This window comes from Bubalus bubalis, chromosome 3, assembly GCF_019923935.1.
Source record: "Bubalus bubalis isolate 160015118507 breed Murrah chromosome 3, NDDB_SH_1, whole genome shotgun sequence".
In the NCBI taxonomy this organism is placed as follows: domain Eukaryota; kingdom Metazoa; phylum Chordata; class Mammalia; order Artiodactyla; family Bovidae; genus Bubalus; species Bubalus bubalis.
The window spans coordinates 125,726,476-125,736,732 of record NC_059159.1 but is presented as its reverse complement, the minus strand read 5'-3'; positions in this window follow the sequence as shown (position 1 = coordinate 125,736,732).

The following is a 10,257-nucleotide window of genomic DNA, read 5'->3' as shown; positions in this document are numbered from 1 at the left end:
CTTTTTTTTGGCTGCCCTAGATTATAGTTGTGGCATGTGGGATCTTTAGTTGCAGCATTCAGGCTCCTAGTTTTACATTTTTTAACATATGAAATTATTGTATTTATTTGGGCACACTCCTGGAGTTCATATTCTATTCCTGTATCCAGTCCTGCTCTTTCTGGCTATAGAACAAACCTTTTAAATCAATGTAGCTCTGTAAGTCATACTAGCTGCTATTTTGTTTTAAGCTGTATTGAATCGGTTTAGGAACAAGGCAGAACATTAATACCATAAATATTTTTTAAAATTAATTAATTTATTTGGCCATACTGGGTCTTAGTTGCGGCGGGGAGGATCCGTTTCCCTAATCAGGGATCGAACCTGGGCTCTCTGCATTGAGAGTGCAGAGTCTCAACTGCTGGGCCACCTGGAAAGTCCCTGTGTATCACTGTTTTTCGTCTTTCACAATGAGAGACCCTCCCAGCGTTTATATGATGTCAGTGTAAAGGGACTTCTAATGTGGCATCCTGAGGAGCAGTGCAGGGATGTGGAGAGGGAAGAGAGAGCAGGAAGAACAGTCCCCTGAGTCTTGAACCCAACTCCAGCACCAATGCCCTGAATGACCTTGAGCATGTGCCCTCTCCTCTCCGGGTCTCAGTTTCCACATCTGTGATGGTGAGAAGGAGTGCCTGTGGGGACTCAGTGGGATCGCTTAAAAACATGCCTGGCCCAAGGTTACTGCGAGGAAGGATCTCGACAGTGATTGTTGTAGCTCTCAGGGCTATTTGGGGATTTGGTGAGAAAACAGGCCCAGAGTACTTTGCTCCAAGTCTGGCATAGAGAAGGCGCTGATGGCTCCTGCTCCCTGTCCCTCCTGTGTACACCCTGTCTTATGGGCTCAAATTATGGGTAATGTATATGTTGAAGTTCTAAGTCCCAGTACCTTGGAACGTGACTGTATTTGGAGAAAAGGTCTTCAGCAGATAATGTTAACTGAGTTCACTGGGGTGGGTCCTAATCCAATATAACTGGTGTCTTTATAAAAAGAGATGAGGGCAACATTCTGTCCTATATGTATGCCATACTTTCTTTATCCATTCAGCTGTCCATGGACACTTAATGTTGTCTATGTCTTGGCTGTTGTAAATAATGATGCAATGAACATGATGGTTGAATTATCTCTCCAAGATAGTGAATTAATTCCCTTTGGATAAATACCCAGAAGTAGAATTTTGGGAACATATGATAATTTTATCATTAAATTTCTGAGGAACTTCCATTTTGTTTTTCATAATAGCTGTACCAATGGACATTCCCATAGTGTATAAGGATTCTTGTTTTCCACATTCTCATCAGCTTATATATAAAATATCTCTCCATAAAATTGGGGGGAAAGGAGAGATGAGGCTGAGAAACACAGAGAGAGATCATATGAAATAGAAGACAACCACTTACAAGACAAGGAGAGAAGCATCAGAAGAAATCAACCCTAACTAACAGATTGATCTCAGACTTTCAGCCTCCAGACCTGTGAGAAAATTTCTGCTGTTTAAGCCCCTCCATTTGTGATACTTTATATGGCAGCCCTAGAAACTAATATACTCTGATTTTTCCAAGGTGATTTTTAAAACAATTTCTGGAGGATAATTGCTTTACAATGTTGTGTTGGTTTCTGCCATACAGCAACATGAATCAGCCATAAATGTACATATGTCCCCTCCCTCACCACCCACCCCAATCCCAGCCCTCCAGGTTGTCACAGAGCACCCTGTTATATAGCAACTTCCCACTAGCTGTCTGTTTTACATATGCTAATGTATATGTTTCATCCTAGTCTCTCCTTCCCCCGTGGTGTCAGCAAGTCTGTTCTCTATGTCTGCCTCTCTATTCCTGCCCTGCAGATAGGTTCATCAATACCATTCTTCTATATTCCACATACATGCATTAACACACGATATTTGTTTTTCTCTTTCTGACTTACTTCACTCTGTAACAGGCTCTAGCTTCATCTGCCTCGCTCAGAGCTATATCCTCCAAGTTTAATTCCAACGGAAACAAAGAGCTTGTGTCCCAGCACTTGCATGAATGTTCTGAGATTCATAAGCTTAGGTCACATGCTCACCTCCGAACCAGTTACGATTATGATAATTGACTTAGACCTGATCCATGAGTTTTGCTGGAATCATACAGACTACAGAGAACTAAGAGGGGAAGGGGTGGATCCTGAAGAAACACTGGGGCTCCTGCCAGAGTAGAGGGAAGTGGAGGTCAGGGAGATAAACCACATCTTTCCAGCTCTGTGAACAGCCAGGGCAGAGGAATAGCAGGGTAGGGAAAGAAATGATGATGAGTCCAGGTTGGAATGTGTTGTGTTTGCAGAGTGGATGGGACAACCAGAGAAAGCAGGCAACAGGTTGAGAGAGACCCAGGCTGTGGGGAGATCCGTGAGTCGCCCCTGTGTACGTGGTGAGAGAGAAGCTTAGGAGGGCAAGTGACGCCTTGGGCTTTGGAAGCCATCCTGGGCTCCCTGGCTCAGGAACAGCATGTGAAGTCTAGTCACCAATGTCACTGCCAGTCAGTGTGGTCTCTAACTTCATTACCTTTACCTGGTAGTCCCTGGATTACAACTATTGAAAAAAGTCCTGCCAAAGTGTGCCTACTGGATTTCTGCTCTTCCCTACTTCCTCGTCACCGAAACCTTGAGTTTGTTTAGGATGGCAAAACACCAGCCAGAAAGACCACACTTACCAGCCTCCTGTTCGGAGAAGGGATGACAGGACACAAGACTGGATGGAGACTGTGTGCACGTGGATATTACTCCACAAACATGCACTCTCCTCTCCGCTTGTGTATGGAGGCTGAGTACTCACCTGCTGTTGATGGCGTTAGCTCCATGACTTCCTTTGAAACATCAGCAGAAGGAATAAGCAGAGATCTTAAATCTGCTTGCACGGTTTGGCTTGCTTTTTGTTCTGTTTACTCTCCATGAGAAGAGTTTGCCCTGGGTCATCTCTGCTTGTTCAGCCTAGGATCCAGAGCTAGTGCACTAGGAGCTAACCTAGATCAAGGCCAGCTGGTGCAAGTCTGGAATGCTCCCCAGCTGAGCCTGGCCAGAATCAACTTGTTACACTGAGTTTGGGAGTGGTTATTACAGAGCAGTATTGTGGCCATAACTGACTAATATAGAAATGGGAAAAGTCTTCTGGGAAAACTCTTTAATGGGTGACAGACTTAGCAGGCCTTTTGCTCTTTACCCTTCTCCTTGAATGAAGACAAACTAGATGTTTGGTGAGAGTGGGGTCAGGGGCAGACATGTTACAACCACAGGGGGATAGACACAAGCTAAGCATGGCTGAATGGGAAGATAGAATGAGTACCATCTCTAGTAGCACCATAAGCCACCAAATCAGCCCTGAAATGTCTAACTCTGGACACCCTCTCGTGTAAGAAAAAGAAAGCCTCGAAGTTGATTGTTGCTGTTGCTGAGTTGCTAAGTCATGTCTGACTCTTTGCAACCTCATGGACTGTATAGCCTGCCAGGCTCCTCTGTCCGTGGAATTCTCCAGGCAAGAATACTGGAATGGATTGCCATTTCCTTCTCCAGGGGCTCTTTCCGGCCCAGGGATCAAACACACTTCTCCTGAATTGGTAGGCAGATACTTTATCACTGAGTCACTTGGGAATCCCCTTGAAGTTGATTTTGCCACTGCTTTTCAGGTTTCCGCTACTTGCAGCTGATTATAGTTCCTAACTGATGGTAATCATTGGCATTGAAGCCACACTTGTGTCAGAGATCTTGGGCAGAGAGAGAACATAAAGGGTCCCTTGGAATCCAGGGGAAGGTGGCTCAAGGATGTTGTAGAGGAAGCCCACAGAAGTCTGAGGTGAGTGGAGAACTCAAGATGTGGTGGCACCAGAGGAGAGAAGGCCAGGAGACAGGCATGGGCCAGGCCAAATGTGGCAGCGAGATGCAGGAACATGAGGAAGAAAACTCATCGGTGGATTTAGCAAGCAAGAGGTCCTGCACCTTGGCAGGGGAGGTTCGTGCAGGGTTGTGGAGAGAAGCCAAACCTCAGAGGGTGATAGGATCTGCAGCTTTCGAGATGGACGGTCTTCACATCCAGGCAACACCACCACCCGCCATTCCTGGCCAGGCTGCCTTCCCCTTGGACCATCATCCCCCTGCCTAGCCCCCTGCCTGCTCAGCCCTTCAAGATGGCCCAGCTGCCAGTGCTCTCTGAGGAAGACCGGACCACTCTATCCGCAGGCTCCTCCCATCTCTGTGTCTACCTTGAATCATATTGCCTGGGTCCAGGTGGGAACAGGGTCTGTGCAGTCTGGCACTTGCAGGGGGTCACTTGCCTTAGTGAGTGTCGTCAGGGGCAGGTGACAGATGGTCTGCCCTCCATGAAATTCTCAGGTCAGAGAGACCACTCCTGTCCCTTCTATTCCCCCAGAGTGGGCTTTCAAGAGCTCAGGAAGGAAGCTGAACAATCAGCAGGGAGCGTGAGGACTTTCTTCCCTTCTCCTCTCTGGAGCATTCCAAGAGGGCAGCTGCTTCCTTTCTCTCTTTTTAGAACAAGACGACATGAGTGACCAAATTTAGAAAACAACCAAAAATTAAAATACAACCCATATTTTAAAATCCATTTTGACAGCTCCACCCCTCTGAAAGGAATGTCTCCTCCGAGGGACCAGCAGGAGGAGTAGCAGCAAGGCAGGCTGCCATGTCTGGACTGGGGGGCTGGTGGCAGGGAGGGGGTCTTCTCACCAACTGACGGGTGGGATGCTGAGACTCCAGGGGAAGGGTGGGGTCAGGTGTGGGGTGGAAGGGCCCACATTCAAGGGAGCATCTTCTGGGCTCCTTGTTTCTGCCAACAGCTGGAAAGGAAGGATGCTTCTGGAAGCCACCTCAGAGACCAACCACTGTGGATGGGCCCCTCCTTAGCACGATGCTACTTTTAGCACATTGTTCTGTGTTTTGTGGGCAACAGAGGGAAACCCAGGGAACCAAACAAACAGTGTCACCCACCCTATATAATAATAATAGCAACCAGGTACTGAGTGAATGCTCTGTGCTAGGCACTCTGCTAGGAGGGTTTTCTTTTCTTTTTTTTTTATTATTGCTAGGAATTTTACATGAGTCATGTTGCGTCAGAGAAACTGTCACGAGGGAAAAAAAAAAGATCTTTGTGGGCCGGAATGAAGGAGCTAAATTTATCAGAAACAAATAAAAAGGCTTGCTTTGCATGTCTGGCATTCAAGATGGGCAGTTTTAGTAAGATCATATTAATAAAGATAAAAAGACCAGATTAAGGGAGGTAATAATCTCTCTGAACTTGATTCCCCTTAGTTCAGAGGGGACCCATTCTCTCTGAGCCTCAGTTTCTTCCCCTGTAAACTGGAGCTAGAAAATACCTCTTCTGTGATGTTGTTGTGAAGATTAAACGATGTATGCAATTCAGTCACTATAGTGCCTTTTAAGTAGTTCACTCTTAATAAATGGCAAGGATCATACTGTTAAAAACCTTGGCATTTAAAATGGAGTTGTTTTCTCCTAGAGGAGGGAAGAATCTGGGGATGTGTATTGTCATCACCTATCTGCCCTCCTGTTATAGGCAGAGGAAGGAGACTAATTCTGTATTTCCCCAAAGGATAGAACTGCATTCGTTTGGCAAAAGCTGATACTGAGCCGATTTCAGCCAAATCAAAGGAACTGCAATAACGAAAAAAGGCTGGAAGGAAACACTTCCAAATGGTGCTGTCTTCAGGTTGTGAGAACTTAAATGATTTTATATTCTTGTGTCATTTCCAAATTTTAAGCTGAGCATATATATTTTGATAAATAGGAAAAGGAGTACGTCAAGGCTCTATCTTGTTACCCTACTTATTTAACTTATATGCAGAGTACATCATGAGAAACACTGGGCTGGATGAAGCACAAGCTGGAATCAGGATTGCTGGGAGAAATATCAATAACCTCAGATGTGCAGATGACCCCACCCTTATGGCAGAAAATGAAGAGGAACTAAAGAGCCTCTTGATGGAAGTCAAAGAGGAGAGTAAAAAAGTTGGCTTAAAGCTCAACATCCAGAAAACGAAGATCATGGCATCTGGTCCCATCACTTCATGGCAAATAGATGGGGAAACAATGGAAACAGTGGCTGACTTCATTTTTCTGGGCTCCAAAATCACAGTGGATGGTGATTGCAGCCATGAAGTTAAAAGACGCTTACTCCTTGGAAGGAAAGTTATGACCAACCTAGACAGCACATTAAAAAGCAGAGACATTACTTTGCCAAAAAAGGTTCATCTAGTCAAGGCTATGGTTTTTCCATAGTCATGTATGGGTGTGAGAGTTGGACTATAAAGAAAGCTGAGCGCCAAAGAATTGATACTTTTGTTGAACTGTGGTGTTGGAGAAGACTCTTGAGCGTCCCTTGGACTGCAAGGAGATCCAACCAGTCCATCCTAAAGGAGATCAGTCCTGGGTGTTCATTGGAGGGACTGATGTTGAAGCTGAAACTCCAATACTTTGGCCACCTGATGCAAAGAATTGACTCATTGGAAAAGACCCTGATGCTGGGAGGGATTGGGGGCAGGAGGAGAAGGGGACGACAGAGGATGAGATGGCTGGATGGCATCACTGACTCAATGGACATGAGTTTGAGTGAACTCCGGGAGTTGGCGATGGACAGGGAGGCCTGGCGTGCTGCGGTTCATGGGGTCGGAAAGAGCTGAACACTACTGAGCGACTGAACTGAACTGAACTGAATCTGGAAAAAATAAAGCGTTTGATAAAAAAGAAGAGATATGTCAGGAGTGCCGTAGGACAAGAGGAGATCAGACTGATCTGAGATTCTGCAAATGTGAATCTCATTTCTAAGTTTAAAAAATACTGAAATCCATTCCCAATACAGACAGCGCAGCAGGAAGGGATCCCGTCCTCACCCTCAAGGAACCTGACACCTGACAGAGGAAGAGGCCCTGACAACGCAGCTCCAGGAGCGCAGGGACCAACTGCTTCGACAGAAGGTGTTGCCCAGGGTCTCAGCAGCAGTGAAGTGGGGAGGGAGCTTCCCTCCGCCAGCATTAGTGTCAGCCTGGTCTCCTCTCCGGGCCACTCACCATCAGTGTGGCAGAATTACGCCTTCCCTCAACTTCTGACTAAGAAAGCAACCTTGGGCCGGATTCTAAAAGGAAGGGGCGGGTGATGAGACAGATGTTGGAACCGGCAGCAGCAGATGTGGGATCTGGTTTCAGCCTTGTCTCTCCTCACTGTGTGATGCTGGGCGAGCCCCTTCCCTCTCTGGGCCATGGGGTCCCCGTCTGTAGTTTTGAGAGGTTGGACAGAACAAGTTGTAAGCTGTTTTTCAGCTTGAAATCAGCAGCTGGAAGCCACGGCCCTTGGCTATACTTTCTTGAAGTCTCCATGGCCCAGTGGACCTCAGAAGTCTTTCAACCTCATTGTTCCACCCTTGCCCTTAATGAAGCCACATCTGGAGTGTATCTCCTCTGATCCCTGTTTTGTACAGCTCCTCACAGCTGGATCCCCATAAATCAATTTGTTCTGCAGACCAGTTCCCAGAACTGTCCAGAATCCTACCCAGAAAAAGGCAGTTTTATTTCAGTTTCTGGTTCCAAAAGGAGTGAGCTGAGCCCAGTCCATCTCGGGACAAGCTCTCGAATCTTCCGAAGCCCGTGGCCTGCTAGGGTTTTGCAGAGCAGCCAAAGCTCATGCTTCTGTCCCCTACTCGCAGGCACAGGGGATGAACTGGCCTGGGGGCCCCTTCCTGGCCCCTCTTGAGGACCACTGCCCCCACTCCATGGCAAAAAGATTGGACTAAATTGATCCCCAAGCCCCTACTTGCTTTGGATTCAGTTTTCCTGGAGATAATCTTGTTACAACAGAAGGGTTAAAAAGTTAAAATCCTTGAGGATGGAAAGGGAAGGAGGTCTAGGGACCACCAAGGGCTCCTGCTTTTCTGCCACAAGGCCCTGAATCCAGGACTTTCATGAAGAGCAAACATTCTGCCGGTGGGAGCTGAGATATGTGCTTTTTCTGACAGCTTCTCTGGTCCTAGGGATATCTCTGGGCTTGAGCAACAAAAAATCTGTGGCCAGGAAATGGTCCCCGAGCCCCTATTCTTCAGAGTGCCCTAAGCCTGCCTCATCTCATTTAATCCTCGTGCCCCCCTGGAGTTAGGTCCTAGCACTGCTTCTGTTTACAGATGAGGAACTGTGGTTCAGAGAGGTTAAGTAACTTGTCACAAAGCTGGCAAGTTCACCAGACTGAATTTACATTCAGGTCTGTGTTCTACATATCCTGACATCTTTTGTGGATAAGTGTCTACTGCTGAACACACACACACACAAATGCTGCTAAATGAAGACAAACCTAGGTCCCTATTTGTTTCCCTACTAACAAAGACTTTGGGCTCAGACTCCATTTGGGAGAATTTTTAAAAGATCATAAATATACTTAGCTTAAGTACATGTACTTAGCTTAAAAAGCCTAATTGTACTCAAGGTTTATAATAAAATCAGCAGTCCCCAGTTCTGCTCCTCCCCAACCCCACTCAGATCTGGTTCTCAAGACAGCCCCTCCTCTCAACATTTCCAGTAATTTCTTCCAGTATTTGCCTCTGAATTTCAAATAACACGTTAGCTCTGCTTTCTCATGATTTTTCAGGCCATTATTACTGACTTCCTATTATGGAAAATGGAGCTTCACTTGCACCATTTCTCTCCCTCTTGCCCTCCCACTAATTTCATTTTACTGTCCTCAGAGGATATGGGGGAGCCTGCGCTAGACTAGACCTCTCTGAAGGGATGGGGGATGGAGTCCTTTTTTTTTTTTTAATTTTTATTAATTGATTTATTTGGCCGTACCAGGTCTTAGCTGCAGCGCATCGGGTCTTCACTGTCACGTGGGACCTCTCATTGCAGTGCCCGGACCCTCTAGCTGTGTGTGGGCTTAGTTTCTCTGTACCACATGGGATCTTAGTTACACGACCAGGGATGGAACCCACGTCCCCTGCACTGCTAGGCAGATTCTTAACCACCGGACCACCAGGGAAGTCCAGGGAATGGAGCCTTGACCTTCAGTTAAATGCAGCAGGTTTAATGCAAACGTCTATCTTTACTCCCTCCCAGAACTCCAGTATAAACCACATCCCATAACGATGGTTTGAGGAAGGGAGGGCAGACAGCCTGGAGCAGAGATTTAGACACATAACCTCTCTCCTGGAATCTCTGAGGGACAGGGAGAGCACACACACTGGGTGGCCTCCAAGGGGGGTTCAGAGTAAGAAGGAAGCTACAGAGAGACAGATTTCAGCTTCATAAGGAGTCATCCAAGAACACAACGGATGGCCTGTGAAGGGGGGCACATCCCCCCACTGGCAATGGACAAGCTAGGGCTGTCTGGAGAAGAAAAGGAAATCCTGCTTAGGAGGGAGTTGAATACACGACTTATAAAGTCCCTGTAAATTCTATAACCCAGTAACTTGCTTCCTTTTGTAACAGCTTGCAATCAGAATGCAGTGATGCTCAGCAATCACTCTTGAGTTAAAAACCAGAGCTGCCCAATAGTCACACCCATCTGCAATTTCTTTTTAGGACACTGAAGTAACCATCTTAACAGTCTGATGAACAATCAGTTCCACTGACTTTTGCCTTGTAAAAGAAGGTTTGAGATGATTCACAGAGCAATCATGACATGGCAGATGGGACACAACTCTCAGTCCCATGGGCTTTAAATCCTCCAAAGACAGCGAAGCGCTGGATGGGGCAACTTGTGGATCTGGCCATGTACTTTGGGCCTCCTGGCTCTGCAGCAAGAATCTCAAAGGGGAAACTTGAAGAAATGCTCGCCCCCCCCCCCCCACAAGTTCTGCCTTCCCATTCTTGCCTTGTTTTAAAGAGAAAGAGGGCAGAGTGTGAGTGTGGGCAAAATGGAGCTCCCCCTGGACAATGGCCCCTGGAGGAACCGGTCTGGGCCTGGGGCTCTGTCCCTGGTTCTGTCCCTGACTTGGCACTTACCCAGAGACACAGCTCTTCTGTGACCTCTGTACTTTCCAAGCAGGACAGACTTTCATTCATTATGGTGCCATGACTGGCAGTGTGGTGTAACTGGACTAAGAGTGAGGGGAGGGCTGTGGCCAGGGTGTCCGAGCCGCCTGGCTTGGGCAAGTCACCTCCCCTCCCTTTCAGGAGGCACCAAGTCACAGCAGTTACAACTGAACTTTTGGAGTAAGATTGCTGCTGCTGCTG